This window comes from Halichoerus grypus, chromosome 12 (assembly GCF_964656455.1).
Source record: "Halichoerus grypus chromosome 12, mHalGry1.hap1.1, whole genome shotgun sequence".
In the NCBI taxonomy this organism is placed as follows: Eukaryota; Metazoa; Chordata; class Mammalia; order Carnivora; family Phocidae; genus Halichoerus; species Halichoerus grypus.
In genome coordinates, this window is record NC_135723.1 from 20,557,552 (window position 1) to 20,584,680 (window position 27,129).

At 45.2% G+C, this 27,129-nt stretch overlaps 1 protein-coding gene and 1 long non-coding RNA gene across 5 annotated transcripts in view; one reads left to right on the forward strand and one right to left on the reverse strand.

Moving 5' to 3' along the window:
- Positions 1-27,129, reverse strand: part of LHFPL3 (LHFPL tetraspan subfamily member 3) — a 569,066-nt gene that overhangs the window by 7,785 nt on the left and 534,152 nt on the right. The window lies entirely within an intron of this gene.
- Positions 13,193-27,129, forward strand: part of LOC118519804 (uncharacterized) — a 29,546-nt gene continuing 15,609 nt past the window's right edge. Inside the window, exons 1-3 of one of the 2 annotated variants that reach the window (XR_013443094.1) lie at positions 13,193-13,406; positions 16,022-16,161; positions 23,477-23,606. This is a non-coding gene — a long non-coding RNA (uncharacterized LOC118519804). Of the gene's footprint in view, positions 13,407-16,021; positions 16,162-23,476; positions 23,607-27,129 lie in introns of those variants that run through there. The other variant, XR_004909354.2, reaches the window with a different exon arrangement.

The following is a 27,129-nucleotide window of genomic DNA, read 5'->3' on the forward strand; positions in this document are numbered from 1 at the left end:
TATTAAAAAAAATTTTTTTTTAAAGATTTCATTTATTTATTTGACAGAGATATAGCAAGAGAGGGAACACAAGCAGGGGGAGTGGGAAAGGGAGAAGCAGGTTTCCTGCTGAGCAGGACCCTGGGATCATGACCTGAGCTGAAGGCAGACGCTTAACGACTGAGCCACCCAAGCGCCCCATTCCCTGATGCTTTCTTGACGTAAGAAAAGTCATTGTCATTGTCAAAGTCATTGTAGGTCCCCAGCTGTTTTGTGATTAATGCCTGACCAGCATTACTTGCCTAAGCACATATCTTGCAGAACTTCCTGGGATATGTGAAAACTGTAGAAAAAGAGACTTCAGTAGTTGATGATTTTAAGGGAACAGAAAAATGTAAAAATCAACAGCCACGACCAGGCCAGGAAGATAACTTCACCATATCAGAGACAATGAATTGGTGGTAAAACTCTTAGTGCTGTTTCAAAAGGAAAAATTGACCTCACACACATTCTTGAGTTGTTTTTGCAGTATAGAAGCCACTTTGAGCACTTGAACACTGGATTAATTGGAGCCAGAGACTGAATGATGCCAACCCTTGCCAGCCTTGTGACTTCAATCACCCAGGACCTGGACACTGTTAGCTTACGATGACTTTTGCCCCAATTTCATATGGGACGCTCCTTGGTCCAGCCCTTCCATGAATATGCATGCACTCTTAGCTTAAAACTGCTCCAATTTTGTTGTTCAGGGACATGCTGCTTTGGGAAATATCCCTGGTGTTCTTACTTGTTGCAAGTGAAATCCTTCCTTTTCTACTCTTTGGCCTGGTTGTGTCTTTTGGCTCAGCACCCACCAAGAGGCAAACCCTGTTTTGGGTTATAGTGCGATAAACACGGGTGTGCAAATACCTCTTCAAGACCCTGCTCTCAATTCTTTTGGCTATATACTCAGAAGTGGGATTGCTGGATCATATGGTAGTTCTATTTTTAATTCTTTGAGAAACCTCCATATTGTTGCACCATCTTATGATCCTACCAACACTGCACAAAGGTTTCAATTTCTTTATGTCTCTCTGACACTTATTTTCTGCTTTTTTTGGGGGGGGGGATGGTAGTGTTAAAAGTAAAACTACAGGCCCCAAATGGTGTCAGTTAGGTTAAGGCCCTAAGTCAGTAAACCAAGACTTTTTTTTTTTTAAGATTTTATTTATTTATTTGAGAGAGAGTGAGAGAGAAAGCACAAGTGGGGAGGAGGGGCAGAGGGAGAGGGAGAAGCAGACTCCCTGCTGAGCAGGGATCCTGACACAGGGCTCAATCCCAGGACCCCGAGATTATGACCTGTGCCAAAGGCAGATGCTTAACAGACTGAGCCATCCAGGCACCCTCAGTAAACCAAGACTTAATCCTTAACCTGACTGCAATTTTTTTTTTTATTAAAGATTTTATTTTTAAGTAATCTTTCTACACATAATGTGGGGCTTGAACCCACATCCTAAGATCAAGAGTCACACACTCCACTGAGCCAGCCAGGAGCCCCAACCTAACTGCAGTTTTAACCTTTAACCAGTCAGCATGGGAATTACCTGGTCAGCAGAAGGAAACTTACTGACAGACCCTTTCCATTTGCCCCGGTGACTGTGCCTAAAACAATGGATTCTTTGCTAGTAATTTCCTTTTTTCTGCTCCCTCTCTACCTTTAAAAACATTTTCTTTTCTGTACCCCTTTGGAACTCCCCTCTACTTGTGAGATGAGATCTGCCCAACTCATGAATCGATTAATAAAGCAAATTAAATCTTTAAGATGTGCTGAGTTGAATTTTTGTAATGTAACTGTAGCCATCCTAATGAGTGTGAGGCGACATCGCAATGTGGTTTTGATTTGCCTTCTCTGATCATTAGTGATGTTGAACATCTTTTGCGCACAGGCGGTTTCTGATTCCTCTGCTGGAGTGACCATATGGGTGAGGCTGTGGGAGCATATGGAGAGCGAGAGAGGCCCAGCTGAGCCCAGCTCTCCAGCCTTCTATTCCAAGGGGCCCACATGTGAGTGAAGTCATCTTGGACCCTCCATGCCATTCAGCCACCTGCTGAAGGCCGCCAAGTGACCCTAGTTGATGCCACATGGAGCAGGAGACTTGCCCAGCTGGGCCCTTCCTGAATTCCTGATCCACACAATTGTGAAATATAACAAAAGTGGTTGTCAGTAGCAATCCTAACGGGTGTGAGTTTTTCCAGCAGAACTTTTTTTTTTTTAAAGATTCTATTTATTTATTTGACAGAGACACAGCGAGAGAGGGGATACAAGCAGGGGAAGTGGGAGAGGGAAAAGCAGGCTTCCTACTGAGCAGGGAGCCCGATGTGGGGCTTGATCACAGGACCCTGGGATCATTACCTGAGCCGAAAGCAGACACTTAATGACTGAGCCACCCAGGCGCCCCTCCAGCAGAACTTTGACACAGTTTTAAGCCACAAAGTTTTGGGATAGTTTGTTAACGCGGCGTAGAGAGCTGGAACAGTGGGCAAATGCCCTTTCTCGGACTGGTTTAGATTCGCTGTATTCAGTACACTGTAAATGACCAGTGTGGCTGGACAGCTGACACAGTGCTCCCGGGGCAGAGAGCATGCCGCTGTCTCTGACTTGTTTTTCCCTCCTGACCCAATTTCTAGAGAAGCAACACCTGAAACCCCAACTTCCACTTTCCTATTGCATCCATAGTCTCTCTCCGGGTGATCATTAGTTTGTCCCTCTGACCGCAGGGGGTTTGAATCTGGGCTGAAAATAAATGCATGCTCACAACATACTTTGGCGCTGAATTAAGAAAAAAAGTCCAATACTGATTTTGGCTGCAGTTTGATTACCACTAGCTTTATAGGTGATCAGAGGGTCTGAATTTGTTGTAGTTGTTTGTTGTGTAATTGACCAGTGGGTTGATGAAAGCCAGGGTATACTTCACCTTCACGTGCTAAATCTTTACTTGCACGCCACCGTCCCACTCACAATCCCCACCAGCACACTCCCCAGCCCCGACCGCAGTGCTCTAGGAAGACAGCCGGATAGGAAGCTACCGCCAAGTCACCAGGCCGTCCAGATTCTCTAAGGCCTTCTTACCCTAGCAGAAAGGCCACACCAGTCCTTCTTTTTGGGTCCTATAATTTACTTTGCATCCAAATTTTTATTTGGGACTGAGCTAGTGCATGTGACTGCCTGCTTGGTGGCATCTACAGTGTTAGTAAAGGCTGCTGAGGCAGAGGGATAGGGAGTTGGGAGAAAGGAAAGAAGGAAAACGTATAGTAGTTCCCCCATATCTATGGTTTCACTTTCTGTGGTTTCAGATGGAATCATTAACATTTTTCCAAAAGGAACCAATGATTCCACAAGTTTCCGTCCCTCATTTGCATATTAACCCAACCAATCCTAGTTAACCTACTTTTTTTTTTTTTAAAGATTTTATTTATTTGAGAGAGAGAGAGCATGTGAGAATATAAGCCAGAGGGAGAGGCCGAGGGAGAAGCAGAGGGAGAAGCAGACTCCCAGCTGAGCAGGGATCCCAATGAGAGGCTCAATCACTGGGCCCTGGGATCATGACCTGAGCCAAAGGCAGATACTTAACTCACTGAGCTACCCAGGTGCCCCCTAGTTAACCTACTTTCAATCTCTGTTTTATATAGAGGACCTAAATAAGAACTGTACTCCTGACCTGTAGCCTTTAGAATTCTACCCCTTCTGTTGTCTTCCTCAGAACAAGAGTCAGGTTTCTACCTGAGTCTGTGTCTCCCGAATTGCAATTCTAACTGCCCAAATAAATGCCTGTTGGCTTAAATTTTCAGGGAATTCTTTCTTGGTCGACACAATGGAGGAGTTAAGAAATAGAAGAGGACCTCCCTGTCCCTGCCAATAATCCACCAGGTCAGTGCTTCTCAAACCTCAATTTGTCTCAGAATCACCTGGTGATCTTGTTAAAAGTGCAGAATTTGACTCAGTAGGTCTGAGGTAAAGCCTGCGAATTTGCATGTCTATCTCCCAGGTGATGCCAAGGTGCTGGACTGCACTCCCTGAGTCAGACACTGTGTCCTCTTCACCTTTGTATTCCCAACTTAATGAGGTGCTTGGTATATCATAGGTGCTCAAAAGTTGTTTGTTGAATGAAACCAAACCAGGCACAGGCATTCATGAAAAACAAATCTTGAGCGACTTAGTAGAGGTACTCAGTGACTTGCAAACTCAGTGCGGACTTCTAGAGGCTTTCCATTCCTTCCACTGCCATGAAGGAGTGGAGGTGGGTGAGGGGCTCTCTCACCCTCAGCCCGCAGATGGAGATTTTAACACTTGGCTTTAACTAAATATATAGTAGTACAAATATGTAAAGAGGTATCTGGGAAATGAAAAAATGTACCATCTGAGACAGTCCTGCCACATTTTCTTCCTTTCTTCCCCTAGGTTCTTCTTTTTCTTTAAACAAAACAAAACAAAACAAAACAAAACAAAACACCAGGGCGCCTGGCTGGCTCAGTTGGAGGAACACGTGGCTCTTGATCTTGGGGTTGTGAGTTGGAGCCCCACACTGGGTGCAGAGAGTACTAAAAAAAATAAACTTAAAAAAAACCTTTATATTCTCTGCCTTTCTTGCTATCTTTTTCTGTGTCCTATCTCCCTTTAGATCTGAGATATTGATTTTCATATGGAGAGTTGGAGGATATTTGCTAAACTATTCTTCTGGCTACTCCCGTAGATCTTCTAACTGAGAAGGGGCAGAGAGTGGCCTAAGAATCAGGTGCTGATAACTGTGCATTAGTCCTGTATGCAGCAGACGACTGGACTTTGACATCAGGCTCAACGCTTTCTCATGTGACATTTTCTAGGAAGTAAGTAATTCATGAGAAGGAATTTTGAGTGTTAATTCATGAACATCTCTTTTCTTCCTCTTGTCCCCATTGAGAAATACTGCAGAATCTATTGCCAGCAAGAGAACAGGCACATTTCCTTGGTAGAAGTGTTGACAATAGAATGTTGGTGCTGGTTTGTTAATCCTAATAATATCCACTGTCCAGTTTTAACATGAAGCCATTCCATATTGCATAGAGGCTGAAAGGCTTTTATTAATGAAGTCCAAAAAACATACGCATGGCAGGGTAGGATGTCAGCATCCTCAATTCTTAGTGCATTGCACAAGAACTAATAAATCCTGTGTCAATCTTAATGTGCCAGCCCCAGCTTAGCGACTTCTCCTGCGCTCCTCTGAAATTTTTCATGATTGTTTTGCTTTTCCATTTTATGAACTAGCTCATGACTAACACTTCACTATGTGGTCATGACAATCCTTTACAAATATAAATAAAAGCAAAACCAAATTGAGTATTACTGCACACGAAATTGCAAATCATGCAACCCAAATGTGTTGGCTTCTCAAAATAATAAATTTGTCTCTGTTGATATTGAATATTCAGCCTCACACATCTGCCTCTGAGCTTCTTCCCCTTCCTGTTCAGGGTAAGACTGATAATGTGTATCATTTCCCTCCCTCCCTCTCTCAAGCTCAAATTCACAGGCTTTCTCTTCTCCACTTTCTTGAGAGTCAACTGGCCTTCCTTGATAATATAAATTTCCTGATTTTCTTGGAGACATACAATTTATTGCTAAATGTATGTGTTCTGAAGCCATTTTCTCTGGCTTTGAATTCTAATTCCACCATTTACTGGTTGGGTCACTCTAGAGAAGTTCTTGAACATTTCTGTACTTCATTTGAAAAATGGGGGTACCCCCTTCCCAAGGCTTCCTGAAGATTGTGACTGAGATGATGCTTATAAGGTGTTTACGACTTAAAAGGCAAACCTGGCAAATAGGAAGAGGTCAATAAATATTGGCAGGTTGTTTTTATTGTTAGTTTTTTGTTTTGAATGCACAATCATATAAGTAGCACCATGTCATTCCAGAAATACCACATACATATACTAACCAACAGTAAATCATGGAAACATTTACTTTTCCCAGAGACAGGATGGCCGAATGGTTCAGACTGGGGACAATGGACACAGACTGTTTGGGTGTGAACTTCAATTTTACTACTTACTGGCTCTGTGATCTTGGGCACGTGACCTGGCCTAGTTTCCTCACGTGTAAAATGGGGGTAGATTAGTCTTGTCTATACAGCTGTGGGCGTTAAATAAGTTCCCTCATGGTGAGTACTATGTGAACTCTTCCCACTGTTAGTATGATTGTTATTGCTGCGAGGTGGAGTTTTACCGGGTCTGTACCTAGCTAGCCCCTCACTCTACTTTTCTTAGAGCATTTAGAAATCTTACAATTGTAAATTTTCTCTGTGTCTGCAATGTGTGTAAATCCTCTTAGAGGGGCGCCTGGGTGGCTCAGTCGTTGGGCGTCTGCCTTTGGCTCGGGTCATGATCGCGGGGTCCTGGGATCGAGCCCGCATCGGGCTCCCTGCTCCGCGGGGGGCCTGCTTCTCCCTCTCCCACTCCCCCTGCTTGTGTTCCCTCTCTCGCTGTCTCTCTCTCTGTCAAATAAATAAATAAAATCTTAAAAAAAAAAAAATCCTCTTAGAAACTATATAAGGCTCTTGGCAGCTTTATGACTCAGGAATGTCTTTCTCAAGGACGGGAGCCATCTCTTTGAAATGTAATCGTCAAGAGAGACAGCTCCCCCGTCTCCCGGTTTCTGTGGGAGGGTAGGAGCCTACCTTCGGCGGCACCTGCTCCAAGTTGCAAAGCTACGTCTGTCATGAAGATAAGGCGAGCTTATTTTTCCTGTGCATAAAACCAATTAACCCAGATGGTCGCCCTCAATTAACCAGCTAAATCTAGGGTGAATAGTCTATAATAAATGGTCTTGAGGACTAGTTACCTTTTATCCTGAAAACATGTATGTTAACGGGTTGTATCTGCTTGGCTTTATAAAAAGGTGAAATTGCATCTGTCTTTGCCTTCTCTAAGCGGGTTGACTGTGCTGTGCATCACGTTCTGGTTTAATGCTTTTTTAATAATTAAGCACTGAGTTTTTCTTTCTCTACTAGTGTTATAGAGAGGTTTTCTGGGGGAAAGATTTGTTTTTAATTATATTACCTGAGTGATGTATACTGGTAAATCCGTATTTGCGCATCAGATTGCTTTATTTAATGCCTGTCCTCTTCTAGCACAGAATTTACAAGAGGGAAGGGACTATTAAAAAAAAAAATTCTTAGGGGCGCCTGGGTGGCTCAATCGTTAAGTGTCTGCCTTCGGCTCAGGTCATGATCCCAGGGTCCTGGGATCGAGCCCCACATCGGGCTCCCTGCTCAGCGGGAAGCCTGCTTCTCCCTCGCCCACTCCTCCTGCTTGTGTTCCCTCTCTTGCTGTGTCTCTGTCAAATAAATAAATAAAATCTTAAAAAAAAAAATTCTTAGAGGGTACTAAAATCGGTGTTATTAAAAAGGGATTTGCTAATAATTACCTAATAAAACCCAGCTGGTGCTCCCCTGTCTTCTTCCAAACCATTCTACAGGCTTCTGTGAAATTATGATAAGGCGCAGCTCTTCAAAACCTAAACTCATTCTCTTTTCCAGGAAACAAGGAAGCTTTTATTCCTCAGGATATGGACTTAGGGACTTGAGTGAGTTATTAGCAGGGAGTTCAGGATCGTGAGGCTTTCCATTGCCATTATTACCACAAATTTAATAGCCCTCATCCTAATTATCCATATGGATGTTTGTTGTAATGAAATAAAACATCCAAGTATGATGTATGCTTCCTCTCCAGACCAAAGGGAAGTGGACCGCAGAGTCCAGAAGGCAATTTATAATCAAGGTCTGATCAAGCACACATACATGGGTGTGCACACACACACACACACACACACTCACACTCTACTGCCCCTGTTAGAGAAGTAGCCAAGAATTAATGCATTTAGTGAATGTGTGATCCATCACTGATTGGCTGGCATCGGTTAGCCGCAAATTACATAGTAATAAGGGAGAGCCAGAGATCACGTGAATTGGAGAATTTTAGGGCTTTCTATAATGCAGAAGTGAATAGACTGTGCTTGGCTGAAAACTTTTTAGGGGAGACTCTTTGCTATGGAATCAACCCCGTAGCTCAACAACACCCATCAGGCCTTTCCTCACCGCTCCAGCCTCCCCTCAGGGGTCCCTCCTCTGCCACTTAATGTGACCTGCAGGCCTCAGAATGGATCCTCCAGGCCTGCCTCCCTGCTCCTGGAAACATCCTCCCTCCATTTTCTAGCCACTGAACGCCCTCTCATGTTTCAAATGTCTTCTCAAGTCACTTCCCCGGAAGGCCTGCATTCTGCCCCCATCATCCCTTATCAGAGCTACCCAGTCCTTCTATACAGCAAGCCCTCTGAGGGCAAAGGCCACTGCAGGTAAGTCTCTGGGTCCCAAACACCTAGATCAGGGCTCAGCAGATAGAAGATGCTTAGTAAACCTCCCTGTGCTTTTTGAAAGGAGCCTTAGGCCTAGTTACGGACTGAATCGTGTCCCCATAATTCCTATGTTGAAGCCTTCACCTCCAATTGTGACTATATTTGGAGATAGGGCTTTTTAGCAGGTAATCAGGTTAAACTGGGGTCATAAGGGTGGGGCCCTGACCCAACAGGAATGGTGTCCTTCTAAGAAAAGAAAGTGACACCAGGGGCATGCACGCAGAGAACAAAGGCCATGTGAAGACCCAGCAAGAAGATGGCCATCTGCGAGCCAAAGGGAGAGGCTTCGGGAGAAATCAGACCTGCCCACATCTTTGATCTTGGACTTCCAGCCTCCAGAGCTGGTGAGGAAATCTATTTCTGTTGTGTAAGCTACCCAGTCAGTGGTACGTTGTCATGGCAGCCCTAACAGACTAAGACAGGTATCAACAAGGCCAACCTTTTGGTTTTCTTTGTTGGCAGGTAAGTCCCCCCAGGGCCAGGGAGACAGAGTTTGCCCAAAGTCATCCAGCTAGTTAGCTGAAGACCTGGATTAGAATTCTGGGCTAGACTCGTGTTCTTTCTCCACTAGCTTTTCTTTTTTCCCCAGAGAAAAGGTTTTTTCAAGTGACTCTCTTAGGGATTCCAGTTCTACTTATGAAACAGAATTGAGGGCAGCTGCCTTGGTCTCTGGCCCCGAAGCCACCCTGCCCAGGCTCTCCCCTCTTCCCCGCCCCTTCTCTGCATTGTACCTCGGCGGCTCTCTAAGGATTCATGGACTCGAGTTTGAACGACTGCTGCATCCCATGCTGCCTCTATTACACATACAATATCACAGATCTTCCCAATTTACCGTGTTCTCTCACACTGACATAATGCATTAGAAACCTGTTGTGACAGAGCAAAGCCACCTGGGTCAGTAGGGGCAAGGTACGATGGCACGGAGGCTGGAGGATTAGGATTCCACAGAAGAAAAGGCCTCTGCAATTGATTTGACTCTATCCTGGGGAGATGATAAAGATGACTGCAACAGATGATGTAGAATCATCTAGAAACCGGGTGTGTCCCAACCACGGTTCTGGGATCCATTTTGTAAGTCTGCAAATATACACATGGCTCCCTCCATCGCGAGCGGTACTGAAGTTTCGGTAAAGCTACTTTGATGATGACCAGGAGAAAAAAATCCTGTGGCCTTAGAGAGCCCTGCCTCAGAAAGGGGCTTTGTAAATGCTGTATGGCCAAGGGCGGTGCTTCTCCAGACGTGGCCTCTGGATCTTCTTGGATCTCAATCACTGGGGTGTTTGTGGCTATGTAGATTCCAGGATCTTGGCCGGACTTAATCCCCAGGTGATTCTCATTTGCATTCAAGTTTAAGGTTGTTAGCCCTTGGGCTTTGGAATCAGAGAAAAGTCTGAATCTTGGGTCGGCCATTTCCTGGATGTGGACAAGTAATTTTACTAGCCATAGCTTTGGCATTCTTATCTGTGAAATGGACATAGTACCTATTTTATGGGGTTGTTTGAGGAATCAAGGTCAGCATTTAACACTCATTCTCCCTGGGGAAAGACAGAGGAGATGAACTAGAGTAGAAGTGAGAAAGACCTCAGTTCTAAGACCTCCCTGTGAAGTTTTTACTATTTTGACATACACACACACATAAAAACCAAAACCAAAACCAAACACAAAAAAACAACAAAAAACTCATATAGTCTGTAAGGGTTTTTTTGAAATTGAGCACTTAAAAATAACTCTTGAGGGTTTTATGGGCACCAAGGATGACATCCAAGAGCTGGAAATACAACTCCCTTTCGGGGAAAGCCTTTGGCTTGGGGGAGGAGGGAGGGGCCAACAGACTTCACCCCAGGAGAGGACTGTCTACTCTTCTATGGATGTGGTCACACCCGGAGTCAAATCATGTCCCCAGTAAGGACACCTGCCCGAAAAGCCTAGAAATCAACTGTGATCCTTGTTCCCTGGAAGACTACTGGCTGAGATTTTAAGGTTTCTCTATGATGATAACAGCTACCTCTGCTGAGTACAGACCGTAGGTAGGCACTGTGCTAAGTTCTTAGGCACATTATGATGTTCAATCTGCACAAGTACCCCTGGGTGGCAGGTAGTATCATTAATTCTGTTTTGCCATAAGAAAACCAATTCAGGGGCGCCTGGTTGGCTCAGTCGTTAAGCGTCTGCCTTTGGCTCAGGTCATGATCCCAGGGTCCTGGGATCGAGCCCCACATCGGGCTCCCTGCTCAGCAGGGAGCCTGCTTCTCTCTCTCCCACTCCCCCTGCTTGTGTTCGCTCTCTCACTGTCTCTCTCAATATCAAATAAATAAGTAAATTCTTAAAAAAAAAAAAAGAAAACCAATTCAGTGATTATGACCCTGAGTACTACTGCAAAGATAACCAAGAGCAAAGGCAAACAGGATCCTCCTCTGCTGTTTTCTTGAACATTCTATTTCAATATTGGTCACCGAGATAATTCTGAGTCTTGAGATAGTCTTGCCTGTCACTCTGTTCCTTTCTCTGCTTTATACAGATGAGACAGGGTCTCAAATAATACCAGGTTGTGAGCTTGAGGTCCAATGAATGGCATTTAATGAGCATTTGTAAAAAATGCTCTGAATATACTATGATAACAATAAAGCTGTACACATAAGATTGCTCATCATACAAAAAATGGAAAGTAACCTTAATGCCACAAATATGAGCTTGGATAAATAAATTGTGGTACTTTCATATAGCCATTTTTTTATGTTTTTAAAAGATTTTATTTATTTATTTGAGAGAGAGCGCCAGAGAGACAGCACAAGCAAGGGGAGCAGCAGAGGGAGAGGGAGAAGCAGTCTCCCTGCTGGGCAGGGAACCTGATGTGGGGCTGATCCCAGGACCCTGAGATCATGACCTGAGCAGAAGGCAGACGCTTAACTGACTAAGCCACCCTGGCGCCCCTCATATAGCCATTTAAAAGGAATGTAGATCTAGGGGTGCCTGGGTGGCTCAGTCAGTTGAGAGACTGACTCTGGTTTTGGCTCAGGTCATGATCTCATGGGTTGTGGGATGGAGCCCCACCTCAGGCTCTGCGCTCAGCAGGAAGTCTGCTTGAAGAGTCTCTCCCTCTGCCCCTCCCCCCACTTACCCGTGTGTGCACATGCACACTCTCTAAAATAAATAAAAATGAATGTAGATCCAAAAAAAAAAAAAAATAAAATGAATGTAGATCCAAATTAAAGGAGTGACATCTATAACATATTAAATGAAAACAGCAGGTTATTAAATAGAATGTGTGATCCCTTTTTGAAAATGAAATGTTTATATATACATAGAAGAAAACATGGAAGGACCTACCCCATACTATGCTAATTATTAGTTCTGAATGATAGATTTAGGATGCTCTTTACTTCTGTACTGATTTTTTTTTTTACAGTGAGCTGAGCATGCATTATTTTTGTAATTAGAAAAAATGCTCTATTATCATTTTGAAAATTAAATGCCATGGAAAGAAAGGGAAATTAAACATTGTGCCACTTTCAGTGTCTTCATGGATTCTTGCTTGTTTTTCTAAGAGGGTGATTAGGAGATGGTCTGAAAAGTGAGCACACCAAAGGGAGAGCCATGTGTGTATTTGTAAGCACCCCTTACCAGTTCCACATATACTCCATGTATTCCGCAATATACCACTCAATACGTTCTTGTTGAATGAACGAGCCCTAAGAAGAAAATCTGTGATCGATACGCAAAGTATTGCAAAAGAAGAACACTCTCATAAGGACTGGAAGAAGTCATTAACAATGGGAAAGAATAACTCTCGCTTTCTTTTTCTTAGATTCCTGGTTAGCAGGATTAGCTTGTGTTGTTGAAAGTGATTCAACGAGTCCAGCAGATAGATCCCAGAATCAGGGCAGAGCAGGGCAGGAGCTGTTTAAGTCACTGTAAGAGCCGGCGCCAACATGTTTCCCATCAACCTGTCTACACTGTATCTCTTTGTTCATTATTGGTGCCTTTGGTGGCTGTCACAGATAGGAGGACCGAATAATGCTCCCCACAGCACACACCATTTCTCCTTTGTCCATTGCTTGTTCACTGTAATAGGACATTATTCTTCCATAGATAGGGAACAGATTTCTGGCTCGTAGAAAGGCTTGCCAACCTCCAACCCGACTTTGATGATTTTATTTGTGATTCTGGGGAATGGCGCTTGGCCAATACAATAGAATGCCAATGCAGGGATCATTCAAAACAGACTCTTAAAAACAAACAACAGAACAAACAAACAAGCAAAAATCCTGAGACTCTTACTTTGGCAACTGGAGGTCTCTAATGGGAGAGGAAAGTTGGGGTACCCACAGGTACGGCACCAGATCAGCAGAAAGGCTCAACAGATTTGTCCAGCAACCATGGTAGAAACAGAAATGATCTACCGCGGGGGCATTAACAAAAATTAAATGAACATTCAAAGGCCACCTACTCTGGTCTGTGGCAGAGTGTGAGGCACACAGGGGCGTTGCTGGTGAGCTTCCCGGCGCCACATCCTGTCTGGCCGCATCAGCCAGAGGCAGGGGAGCACACGCAGCGCCCCCTCCAGGCCGTCCTGGGAGCCCCCTTCCGTCTGCTTTTCAGGTACGCGAACAACGAACCAACGAGGTACAAAGGCGGTCCTGTCGGTCCGCCCGAACCCGGTTGGCTGCTGAGGCGCTGCGGGCAGAGGAGGCTTCCCTGCTGCTCGCTCTGTGGCCTCTGGCTTGGGATCTCCTCCTTCCTGCTGGCAATCTGTCTCCGCTCTGGGCAGTGAGGTTTTCACGAGGCAGGTGTTGAGAACCCACTGAGCGCGAGGCACTGACTCAGTTCTAAAGGGACCAACACAGCCAGTTTAGGGGCTTGCTTTCAGCGCCTAAGTGGAAGCGTCCAGCTGGGAGCTGTGGGCGGGGCTACTGCTGGAGGCGGCGACTGAACATTTCCCCCTGCGCTCCGCAGGGGGCCGTAGTGCAGGGCAGGAAGGGGATCGGGCCAGATGAAGAAGGTAAGTGGGTCTAATGGCCTGTGACTGCTCAGAGCCTTCCTTAGGGTCTCCCTTTGGCCCTGCAGGGGTAGGGCAGTGGGATGCCTTCCGCACTATTCTGCTAAGCTGTGAAATACTCCTTTTAGATGTTTCCAGAGCCCAAGGACTGAATGAGGAGAGAAGAGAGAAGGAAAGAAGACCTCTGAAAAATACAATTAGGGTTGCTCCTTCATAAGAAAAAGTGATTGAACTTACATAGCTTTGAGACGGGTACAACATACTAGGTGGAGTGTAGTACCTTGAATTTTCAAATTTTGATTTTTTTCAAGGCACTCTGTGCGTATTGTTAAAAAAAAAAAAAAAGAAAAAAACCCTGGGGATGGTCTTGTGATGAGAAGAGCCGCCTCACCGCTCCCCTTCTCATACTGAATCTTACTCCCGGGAGGCGCTCTCTTTTCATAGCTTCCGGTTTTATTACAGTAGCTCCTTCAATAGTTGAAATAGTATGCTAATAGTCCCCTATCTATTAATTTATCATGTTTAGATAATATCTGTTGAGTCTCTTCTAGAAAAGTGAGAATTTGCCTACATTCCTCCTCACCTTCTTTCTCTCCCAATTTTTAGTTGGTTGCCTTTATGAGTTTAAATAATATGTATACTTGTGGCTGTTTGTCCTGTTCTCTGACTTTAGTCAGACTCAAGTCGTCTCTATTTGAGGTGAAACTCTCATGTATTAAAAAAGAGACAGGTCCAAAATGGAGTCACTTGTGCTAAGCCCATGTCCCCAAAGACTTGATACCTAACTTAATTTCAGTTTTAACCTTTTCTAGGGGTGGAATTTTAAACCCACCAGGCTGGAATTAACTGGTCAGTACCGTGAGGTAATCTGCCTGACAGACCCCTTCCAGCCCCTCAAGGAAGGTGACCTTGCCACAGTCTACTTGTTGCTAGGAACCTTCTTATTCTGCCCCCTTCTCCCTATAAAAGTCTTTCATATTGTATAGCTCTTCAGAGCTCCTTTCTATCTGCAAGATGAGATGTTGCCTTATTCATGAATCACTGAATCAAGCCAACAAAATCTTTAAAATTTACTTACTTAAATCTCGTTTTTTAAACACATATGACTGTTTCTTTTCCTTCTACCTTTTCAGCTCTGACTTTCTGACATGAGCTTGATTTTTCAAAAGTCAGTGTGGGGATTTTCAGCAGATTAATCAATGAAAACAATTTAGAGAGGAACCTCCCCTCTTCCTTCTCCTGGAAAACTTAGACTCATCCCAAATACCTTTTGAGAATGCTTTCCAAACATCGTCGAGGGTAGTTTAAGGCCTCTGATATCCACATGCCTACACATGATTGCTCATGCGGTGTTCTCATGTATGCCAATGACAGCAGTAGAGTTTTGTGTATCTGTGACAAGGGTATCCTCCTTTCTGGCACTGGGTGAACCTCAGTGACAAGAAGCAGGCACTTCGTATTCTCACGATCTAGTGGAATGCCTGGTGCATGGTAGGCCTTTGATATTTGTTTGAGTGTATGTGCTTTTCTATTATACATTTTTATATAATTAGACTTTACTGCTCAAAGGGATGAGGTATCTTAAAAACATGTCTAGGGGCGCCTGGGTGGCTCCGTCATTGGGCGTCTGCCTTCGGCTAAGATCATGATCTCAGGGTCCTGGGATTGAGCCCTGCATCGGGCTCCCTGCTCAGCAGGAAGCCTGCTTCTCCCTCTCCCACTCCCCCTGCTTGTGTTCCCTCTCTCGCTGTGTCTCTGTCTAAATAGGAAAAATTAATCGGTGCTGTGTTTCTACTCTCATGGTACCCTGAGCAAGCAGGTATGTATGTGTACATATGTCTGAGGTTCTTGGTCTTGGAAAGAGTGGCCAGTGTGGCTCTGTGAAGGAGGGTCAACCCATAGCAGGTGGCTTTCCTTCTGATGGCCACCCCAGGGGACCTGGGAGCTTCTAGAATGAAAGCCAGGGCTGCTTTCTTCAGGCGGGTACACCAGATCCACTTTTCTCTGTAACTTGTTCTGTCTCTCAGGCTGTTGAGAGTTGTCACAAACAAAACTCAAGCCCAACTCAGAAAGCCCCACCAATAGATCCAGTCCACTTAACCTGAGCCAAGGTGACCTGCTTCCAAACATATCCCCAAGATTTCACTTCTCACTGAAAACTTTCCACAGTGCTCCTGCTAAGCTTTGTTCACACCCAAGCTGACTTTATGGGGAGGACATCCATTTTTAGGCAAGTGCTTTTTGGAAAAGCCAATCCTCAGGGCAGAGGCTGTTGGTTCCCTACCACTTTCCCCTTGGGCTTGACCACGTCAGTGCCCAGCGGACCAATGTCCAACTGCCAGCCCCGGCATCTTTTTGCCAGAGGACTTTCTCTGGACACCAGAGCTTTCCCTGCCTATCCATGTGGCAGACTGGAAATGCCAGGATATCACTGTCCCTTACTCCCAGCAGTCCTTAGTCCATGACTAATGAGAAGACTGAGCTCCAGTTACTCAAATAGTCACTTGCATGATAGCACATTGGCTGCCCTCCCTTTCCTGTCTCACTTTCTCACCCCCACTAGTGTTTTCTGGGATCTCTTCCTCAACACACTACTCACCCTTGATTTCTTGTTTCAGGGTCGGCCTATGGGGGAGCTCAAGCTGAGATAATATTCTTAGAGAATAAGTAAGATGATCACCTTCCTTCGCTCCAGCTCTTTCCTGCAAAGGAATCATTTTTGCTTTTTGCTTCGCTCTATGGAGCAGCTACTGATGTGGTAGGTTAAGCTCATCTTTGTGGGGGCCATTTATGGGAATTGGCTGCCAGCATAACAAGCTTTGGCATGAAAAGAGAAAATACTATAAATTTCTTTAAGGCGCAGGAAGAAAGTCACAAGGCAGATTCTCCCACCCATAGTTAAACGTTGAGCGTAGTAAGCTGCTTTGTCAAGTTACATCAGACTTCCCTTCCCTCGACCCCCAGGACCCAGGGAGGCCTGAAAGAGTTTTAATGTGATTTCTGGAATGTGTTTAACTTTCAGAGAGGGAGCAGCTTAGCCCCTGGGAGAATCCCATTAATATAATTTTGCAGTAGAAAAGCTTCCTATTGCCTAATCTCATTAACTCTGTTTTATGTACAGTAAGTGGGTAAAAGCTGAGTTTGTGACTTGGTAATTGTGAATACATAACTTTTGAGCACTTAGTGGAATAAAGAAGAGATTTTCTTGTTGGCAAAGAGGAGGTCCAGCACTCCAGAAATGACCACTTACTGAGATAGGGAATGAAATTGGGACATGCCTTATCTTTGAATAGCCACCATAAAATAACACAGGGTTGCGGGGCGGGGGTGGGGTGGGGTGGGGAGCGGGGAAGTGAGGGGCTAGTTATCCCATTCTTTCCTCCAACTCTCCTAATAAATAGGACTTTCAATGTAGCCTGGAAACCACTTGTCAGTAGCCATCTTTACTCACATTTGTAGTTTTGCTTCATTCATTCAACAAATATTAACTGAGCACATATGATGTATGAGGCATTGTTCCAGGCACTAGGGTGGTGGGCAAAAGAGCATAAGTCCCACTCTCATTGAGCCTACATTCAAATGGGGAGAGAAACAATAAGCAAACACATATATACTGTAATATATCGGGTGGTTTTAAGTGCTATGAAGAAAAAGAAATCGGGGTAAGAAGAGAGTTGCTATCTTGGGGGTAGGTGGTCAGGGAAGGGTTCTCTGCATGAAGCGAGGGAATGAGATATTTGAGGGATCTCCAGCTTCCAGGGGGAGACATCATCAAAGGCAAGGGCAGGAGGAAGAGCAGAGAAGCCAGGGTACTGGAGATAGGAGATGGACCAACAACGTGGATGGGACAAGTCCCATAGGAGCTGAGGACCACCGTAAGGCATTTTTGTGTTAATGTGATCAGAAGTCATTGGAGGTTAGGGAAAAGGGGAGGGAGGTGATACAAGGTTCAGTGGTGGCTATGTGTGGCATCCAGACTGTAGGGGTACCAGTGGAAGCAGAGAGGACAAGAGGCAATGAAGTGTTCTGGGTGAGAGGCGATGCTGACAGGGGTGGAGGTGGAGAGATGGGGCTCAGATGCAAGATACATTCTTAAGGTAGAGCAGCAGGATCTGGTGATAGGTTGGATGAAGTGTGTGTGTGTGTGTGTGTGTGTGTGTGTGTGTGTGTGTGTGAGACAGAGAGAGAGAGAGAGAGAGAGATTGATTGATTGATGGATGACTCCAAAGTTTTTGATCCATTTGGGTGAGTGGGGTGCTATTTACTGGGATGGGGACCACTAGGAGAGAAACAGGTTATTTTGGAGAAAAATCAGGAGTGTAGTTTTGCACCTGTTAAAAGTGTGAGCTGCCATTAGACATGTAGGTGGAGATGAGAGTCTGTAGTTAGACAGAAGGATCTGGAGTGCAAGGCAGAGGTGGGGACTGGAGTTTCATAGGTGGGAGTCATCTGTTATACGAGGGTATTTAAACCCATGAGATTAGAATTCACTCTGAGGGCCTGTAAAAGGGAAGGGGGGAAGCCCAAGGACGGGGGCCTAGGCCAGGCTTGCCTTTAGAGGGAGGAGAAGTGGTCTGGGAGCAGAAAAGAGGAACAAGGGAACAATCGCCCCCTTGCAGCTTCATATTAAAAAATTAAACTGAAGAGCTTATAAACTAGAAGAGTCGTGAGCGTCTCTGGAATAGAGCGGAAGGGACAGCAGCGGGGTCCTTTCTCCATCAGTCCATTCTGTCCTTCCATGAGTTTGGAGGACTGAGAGCTGCGGAGGTGGGGCTTTTTGAGAGGGTTCTTCCTGTTTCCTCTCCCCCCCCCCCACCCAAGCCTGGCACTGAATTGCAGGTGGCCGAGGGCAGCAGGAATGTGCTCCAAAGTCCCACACCCTTCCCTTCAACGTGCATATAAAGCCTTCCCCCCAGGAAGTGGGTCATGAGGAAGGTCGCTTTTCTTCAAACATCCATCCCACGTGGTTCACTAATTAGAAATTCGTGAAGGTTTGCAAAATGTCAGAATGCAAATTCTCCTGAAAGGGGAGTTTATTTGTTCTTCACAGTTAGTGTGAATTAGTTTAATCAGATAATCAGCGAATTTCCCTCCTAACAGCTGGTTGAGATCAAACTGCACTGTATCTCTATTAAAAAAAAAAATCTCACTAAGGATATGGTGCGTAAGAGTCAGTTAGGAAACATTAAAATGCAGAGTCCTAGGTTCCATCCCCAGAAACTTCGGCTTTGTAGGTCCAGGTGATTCTGATGCAGGTGGCTTGTGAACCACCCTGGGAAATATTGGGGTACAGAAGATAGAATGAGCTTTGAGGGACATACGGTATTTTTGGCAAGCTGCCAGAAGGAAGACCTTTGAACTGACAGAACGGAGTAGGTCTCAGTGTCCCCGTGGAAGGACAGAGGAAGGGGGAAGAGATCCCAGTACAGAAGGGAACGGAAGGAAGTTAATGTCTTCTCTCTGATGTTGTTAGCATGTGACCCCACCCTAGGACTTCCAGGGTGTACCCAGGAACTGAACGTTTATCATGCACCAGGCACAGCATTGGGTTTTAAGAACTTTCCAGGTACTGGGGTGCCCGGCTAGCTCAGTTGGAAGAGCGTGTGATCTTCATCTTGGGGTCGTGTGTTCGAACCCCACGTTGAGGGTAGAGATTACATAAATAAATAAAACTAAAATAACCCAAAACTTTCCAGGCACTATTTCATTTAATTCTTACTACCTTCCTCTGAGGGAGGTACTTTATAATGCCTGTGCATGGATTAAAGAGGACCCAAAGGTTTTAAGTGGGAGATCCAGCTCGGTCTGGAATCCCTGCCTAGGTGACTCCAAATCCACGTGTTCAATCACTTTGTTGCACTGTTGAGATGCGCAGTGTGGGCATCCATGCTCAAAGGGAAGCCTGGCATGATCACCTAGATGCTGAGGAGCGAGCCGCGGAGGCTCGGTGACCTGCATGCTTTCCTCCGGGATGGGTGCTTTGGTGCCCCCTAGTGGCCACTAACCCGGTGGGCTGAGAAATTCCAGGATGACCAATCAATGAACAGAGAACAGTCAATGAACCAAGCCATAACAGAGGGAAACAGGAGGTCTACAGGACAGAAACATAAGTGATTCTTAAAATACCAGCCTCTCACCTGATTAAACACGCAAACCCTCTACTCCCAGTATCTGAGCATTTCCAGGGAGCTTGAGTTAAGAGCTATGTTACCATCTTCTGTCTCAGTGACATGTGACACACTGATTTCCAAATTATAAGCCACAGCATTTTAACCTGATCACAGCTGCATACACCTTCCCTCCAACCATTAGACTCAGAGAACTGGCTTCATTTTCATTAATCAGTAAGGAAGAGCTCCCCAGCTTGTCTACTCTACTAGGCTTGCTTCTATTTTTAACAGTCTGTCTGCCAAAGCACTAGTGGGCTAAAAATAGACTTACTTATAATACAATTCATCATGTACTCAGCTGCTGGGAGGAAGCTTAATTTGAGCTTCATCCAAGACGAAATACCTTTAAGAAACACATTAGTTCACATAACTATTTATTAATATCATTTTTTTAGGAAGACCTTGATACGAACCCTTTGCTATAGATCTTGGAAATGAGAGAACTTTAGTCTGGTTTGAAGAGGTTCCCACAACACTATTTTGCTATAGTACTGGCCAAGGTTATAAAATGCTTTGGGAGCTCTTTTTCCTTAACTTCAAACTCTTTTGGTCTCTCCTTGATTTTAATCAATTTTAATTCTAGATCTCTGCTTCAACTTGATCTAGGTGAATTGGACCATCTTTTAAAACTAGGGTTGCCGGATTTAACAAATAAAAATACAGAATTCCTAAATTTCAGATAAACACTGAATGGTTTTTTGGTATAAGTAAATATTTGGGGTCTACCCCAATACTGCGTAGTTTGTCTTAGACTTTCCCATTTTTTAAAAAGATTTTTTTTATTTATTGGAGAGACAGAGAGAGAGCAGGAGCAGGGGAGAGGGAGAAGCCGACTCCCCACTGAACAGGGAGCCCAATGCGGGGCTCGATCCCAAGACCCCGGGATCATAACCTGAGCTGAAGGCAGACGCTTAAGTGACTGAGCTACCCGAGACTTTCCTGGTTTTAGCACTGAAAGTTGTATGTTTGGGAACACCCTCGATCCCAGGCAAATGAGAACCCTAAATACAACACAAACCATACCCGCATCTTGAGGATTTGCTACCCACTGAAAAGTCCTATGGAAGAGAAACTTTTCTTTGTATAAGTTTTATTGAGATGCAATTCACCTATCATAAGTTTCGTCTTCCAGTGTACAATTCATTGATTTTTAGTATTTTCATAGAGTTGTGTAACCAGCACTACTAACTAATTGTAGAATATTTTCATCACTGCAAACACCCTATACTTTCCCATTCTCCCCTCCCTGCACACCCTGGCAACACTAATCTACTTTCTGTCTCTATGGATTTGCCTATTGTGGACATTTCATACAAATGAAATTCTGCAATAGATGATCCTTTAGGACTGGTTTCTTTTAGTTACCACGATCATTTCAAGGTTCGTCTATGCTGTAACATGAATCAGTTTTTCCTTCTTTTTTCTTTATTGCCAAATAGTATTCCATTGTATGAATATAGCCCATTTTGTTTATTAAATCTTCAAAGGACAGTTATTTGGGTTGTTTGCACCTTTTGGCTATTATGGATAATGCTCTACTAACTGCTCTAAACATTCTTGGGGGAGTTTTTGTGTGTACGTATGTTTTCATTTCTCTTGAGTGTATACCTAGGAGTAGAATTGCTGGATTCAACTGCAAATGTTTAACTTTTTGAGGATTTTCCAAACTATTTTCCCAAGAGTCTGCATCATTTTACACTCCCATCAACAATAGAGGAGAGTTTCAATTTCTCCACTTGTTAGTGTCTATCTTTTTGAACCCAGCCATCATGGTGGTTGGGAAGTGGTCCTTCTTGCAGTTTTGATCTGTATTACTCTAATGACTGATGATGTGGAGTCTCTTCTCATGTGCTTATTTGCCATCTGCATATCTTGTGTGTATCATTTGGAGAAACGGCTATTGAGATTCTTTGCCCAGTTTTTAATTGGGTTACTCGCCCTTTTGTTGTTCAGTTTTAAGAATTTTTTAAGGAAGATTTTATTTATTTATTTGAGAGAGAGAGAGTGAGAGAGAGCGAGAGAGAGCAAGAGCAGGGGGAGGGGCAGAGGGAGAGGGAGAAGCAGACTTCCGGCTGAGCAAGAAACCTGATGTGGGGCTCGATCCCAGGACCCTGGAATCATGACCTGAGCCAAAGGCAGACGCTTAAGCTGACTGAACCACCCAGGCACCCCGAGTGTTAAGAATTCTTTATATATTTTGGATAAAAGTGCCCTATCAGGTATGTAATTTGCAAATAACTTTCCCAATCTGTGGGTTGCTTAAGAAACATGTTTTTAAGCCAGTGTTCCCCAAATGTTATTAGACCCTGGAGTTCTTCACTTTGAGCATCTATTCAGTAATGAGTTTAAACTGTTTGCCAGGCACTGGGGCTCTTAGGGTGAAGAGGAGCTGCCAGGAAGACCTCACAGTCTGGTGCGGGACAGAGAAGCAGGCAAACAAATGATTTTAGGGAGAGCGGGGAGGGAAAAGTTTCATAAATATAGGGTGCATCTCCCTTTATCTCTAGCCTTTGGTGCAGTGTGGGACACATAGTGGCGATCAATAAATATTTGAAATTGGGGTGCCTGGGTGGCACAGTCGTTAGGCGTCTGCCTTCAACTCAGGTCATGGTCTCAGGGTCCTGGGATCGAGCTCCGAGTCGGGCTCCCTGCTCCGTGGGAAGCCTGCTTCTCTCTCTCCCACTCCCCCTGCTTGTGTTCCCTCTCTCGCAGTGTCTGTCAAATAAGTAAAATCTTAAAAAAAAAAAAAAAATTGAAATAAAGATTGAATCAGGATTCAATAAACTGGAAATCCTCCTGCCTCTCTTGTGTGTGGAGTTGCAATGTTTTTGTTTGTCATGTAATTTAAAGCATTCTAAAAGGCTTGTTGAGGTCTGAAAAATCTCCTCTATCTGCTACTAGCAAGTAACATTTCCATCACCTTTAAACATGCCTGAAGCTTTGAAGATCTTGGTTAAAATAGAGCTATATTATCTGGGAGCTATTATCAGTCAGGTAAGCTTTTCCTCTGAATTAATTCAGCCAGATGGGCCCTAATGACTTGCCAGAACTCAGGACTAGTAAATTTTCCCCAGAGTGTGGAGCTGGCTTACATCTGGTGGGCTGGAGGGAGGGTGGCAGGAGGGGTGAGGACCTGGGGGTGGGTGCAGGGAGGTCCTGGTAAGGGGGTCAAAGAAAGGAACATGAAGAGCGCCCAAACCAAATTTCGACTGTACAATTGTGCCAGGGCCCGCCTCGTTTATGGGGAATGAGCAGTCCACCTCACGAACAGAGAGGACAAATCCATGTAAAATTATTCTCTGCAAGAGCCATCAAACTGCAGAGTTTTAATGTCATGGGATTAGGGGTGATGGATGAGCCTGGATCAACTTGTTTGTATTGTGATTGCTCAGAGCCTCCTGAAACCCAACTCACTGGAACATAAGAAAGAGTGACCTTAGCACTAAAAAGGCTCCCTTTTAGGCACCAGAACACCGTCAGCAGAAAGACACTCTTGAAAAATCTCTCCCATATTTTTAAATAAATCAAATATTAATTAAAGCAAATAAATTAGATTGCAATTATGTGCAATTGTGAATTGTAGTATTGAGAGGAAACGCTCTTCAGTACAGTTAATTGGCATCAATTGTGATTTGTCCAAATTAATTTAATATCCAGAGTGAGGTTAATATTTTGAACATTTTAGTAATAAAGAGAATTAGAGGAATAAGATCAGAGCAGCTTCCAGCTCTATACAGATGACATTTCTTGGGAGTCCTATCACATTTCTGGGCTCACCTCGTGGTCACACCAACATCAGTGCTTATGTCAGGGAGGGAGAGCTCCGTGGGCCAGTGTTCATTAGGGATTTCTAGAAGCTTGCTCACCTACCCCCACCCCCCACCCCCCGCTGTTTCCCTACAGAAGCACTGTCAGGCCTTTTCCACAACCTTCTGAGGGCCCAAGACCACGAGACCAGCTTTGTAACTGGGTGGACTGCAGGCCTCGCTCCCACCCTGTGATCTCCCACCCTGTGATCTCCCGCTCTGTGAAGCCAGCGCACGAAGGCAGTGTGCTCTTCGCGCCTGAAATCCCTTCAGAAATGTAGGAAGAGAAATAAAATGTGTGTGGGACAGTGTATGAGCACATTCATATATTTTTTAAAATGATTTATTTGAGAGCGAGAGAGCGTGCATGTGTGTGTGAGCATGATGGGGGAGGGGCAGAGGGAGAGGGAGAGAGAGAATCTCAAGCAGACTCCCCGCTGAGCGTGGGGTCCGACTCGGGGCTCGATCTCACGACCCTGAGATCATGACCTGAGCTGAAACCAAGAGCTGGCAGTCTAACTGAGCCACCCAGACGTCCCACATTCATATATTGTTACAAATCAGAATTTGAAAAACCACCATACTGGTTTTAGATTTTTTCCCTTTTTTTTCTTAATAGGATCATCTGCCATGGCTTTTCTTTTAAAATAATCTTACTCACTACATATTTACTTAACACCTACTCCTTTGAGGAAGATGAGTTGAAGACCAAATAAACCTGACAGAAATATTCATACACACAGACACACACACACACACACACACACACAACTGCTTTGTCTTCTTTAGACAAGGTTAAGCAGCCCAGTGCTTCAACCTGCACTGGTTATTAATAGGATTAAAGCACATTGGTCAAGTATTTGGGTGGCCAGGGAAAATGAGGCTGAAGAGGCTGCCCCTCGGCCGGGCGCGGGTATGTGCTCCAGTCCCCACACTGAACTAGACAGCCGGGACCTCTCCTCACTGGGATGTCTGCACCGTCTACACAGCGCCTCCCCCTCTCTCACTGTGGTGAGGAAAAAGGTCACGGTGGGGATCCTGCCCATCCTGTAGGATCTTTTTTTTTGAGACTGCTGTGCATCTTTTGCACCGGTAGATTTGGGGAGGGCCGAGTCCTCCACACACCCGGACCCTGCCTTCCAGTGTGTTTGGATTTGCCTCAAGTGAGCATCCTGGAGGAAGTCTGAGTCCATAGACAAAGTGCCCAAGGGCTTTTTGCCTCCATACATAAAATGGGCCTTCGGTCTTAGGTGATGTTCCTGCCGTCACAGGCAATGTTCTTGCCATCACAGGCCACTGCACGTTCGGGCAGAAGGGTTTTCCACTTTGGCTTCCCCACCTGGTTGAAAGCTCTTGGACCCGGGACAGGGACCGCAAAGACGCTGGTCGTTGCCATGTATTTTGCCCTTGCCACGTGTGCAGCAGGCTCTGTGCGGAGGGCCTTCCTACGTTTTCACTCGTAACCCTTGCCCCGTGAGACAGATGGGACTATTCTCATTTTACAGAAGTGCAGGTAGGCCTAGAGAGGGTAAGGAACTTGCTGTGGTCTTGGGTGGTGTGACGGGTTGCTAAGTGGCGGAGCTGGGATTTGCACACCATTTGCGCCATCCCAAACTCTGACCGTCGGCTATCGGCACATGCTGCTTCGTGGTATTCGGCGCTGTCTCCTGCACAGAACTCTTACACAGAGGGGGCTCCACAAATACTTGCTGACTGAGCGCAGAAGAGTTAACTGATATACAGTGCTAACTGTGCCAGGCAGCGATCCAGGCACTTCATGCACAAATATATCCCAACAATTCCAAGAGGCAGGCCGTCTTATTATCCCCATTTTACAGACTGGCAAGAGGAAGTGTGGAGAGATTATGTAACTTGTCCGAGGTCCTGTAGCTAGCAGGTGGTGGAGCTGGGGTCTTACTGTGGGCAGTCTGGCTGCTCCAGGCTCTGTGATCCTGAACACGTCACATACCACCTCTCTTTCTCTCTTTTTCTCTTAAGTAGGCTCCACGCTGGGTGTGGAGCCCAATGCGGGGCTTGAACTCACAACCCTGAGATCAGGACCTGAGCTGAGATCAAGGGTTGGACGCTTAACTGACTGAGCCACCCAGGCGTCCCCCACCCCCTTCCACCTCTCTTGAATAAACGTAAACACATCTGAAGAGCAGAGGTCAGATTTTTGTTTTGTTTGTTTGTACAGGATTCTGCTGGTGTAAGGGTAGGTTATCTCGGATGAGGCAACTATTCTTGGAAACTTTCCTGACCCCTGTAGGCCTGCTTAGCAACTTCTCCCTCTGTTCTGGGAGTGACCAGCACTTCACGGCTGGCTTTCTTGTCGACCTCTCCTTGGCAGGGAGTAGGTGATTCAATCCATGTTAAGCAACAAGTTAAATGCAACTCCATCCACCCATTTCTTGACTGGGCAAAAAATCAGCGAAGAGGGAAAAGGAGAGTTGAGAGATGATTTGGGAAATGAGGAGGAGAATGACAAAGGCTGGGAGGCCAGATGAAGATGGGATTGTGGGAAAAAGAATAGTAGGGCCAAGACAAAGAATAGCACTAAAGTTAAAAAAAAATGGAGACTTTTTTCCCCCAGAGAAATACATCTGTCTGCAGCAGGATGAGACCTGTCCAGCCCAATACGAGATACTTCCCCAGGGCTGTTCGCCTTTTGTGAATGATTCCAATTTATGGAGTTCAGTGCCTGATTCTCTCAGGGGTGAAATTGAGTGAGGAACATGCAGAAGGAAGAGAAAATGGGCTTTGTAATCAGAGAGAACTGGATTCAAATCCTGACCCCGCCAGTGACTCACTGTGTGAGCGTGAGCCAGGTACCTGATGTCCCTGAGTTTGTGCTGTCACCTCTACTGATGAGGACATTAACTCCTACCCAGGGGGGTCATGTGAAAACTAAAGGTGGTAACTGAAGGAAGGTGCCTGGCATGCAGTAGGTACTCAGTAAATGTCAGTTGCCTTTTTGGCTGTACGCCGCCATCCTGACCATAAGCTGCCCCAACGCAACCCAAGACTTTTGCCACACAGGTCCCAGCTGAAGAGGAGCCAGTGGAAGAGACAAGACCCTAAAAGCGCAGCGCTTGCATTCTGGCATGCCTTCAATGTCACTGAAACCATACAGAGGTTTTAGCTGTGCTGCTTTATTTGTAATTGGTCAGTGACCACAAGGTGTTGGCAGATGCTCATTAAAAATGGAGGCATGAGAGTCAATTTTGTTTGACCAGAATGCAGTTCCATACACCCATAGGAATAAGTGGAAATGCCTCCAAGCAGAAGATCAAGCCCCCTACCCATCATTTTGGCACCATTCACTTTATAGGATTTTGAGATGGAGAGAGATAATTCAAACGGAAGTCAAGGAAAACAACAAAAAATGTGATCTGGAATCAATAACGCAAAGCCATTTCTATTCTTAATTTCTTCTTTGGGCAGGTCAGGGCTCTAATTAGGAAAACCCAGTATGCCAAAAATGAAGGGTGGTTAACAGAGCATGACTCCAGCTCAGGGTAATTGGGCTATGCTGTCCACATCTGAGCTAGCACAAAGGTGCTTAGACATTTGGTTTCTGGGCTATACAACATATTCCCACACAGACTCTCCTGGGACTGGGCAGGGCAGGCGGCTGGACTTTTCTCCCAGCTCTGACATGGGCAGGGCCGTGTGCGTGCGTGTGCGTGTGTGCGTGTGACAGCTCTACCTCTTTGACTCTCCGGTAATGAGCATTGTTTATCTGGTTCT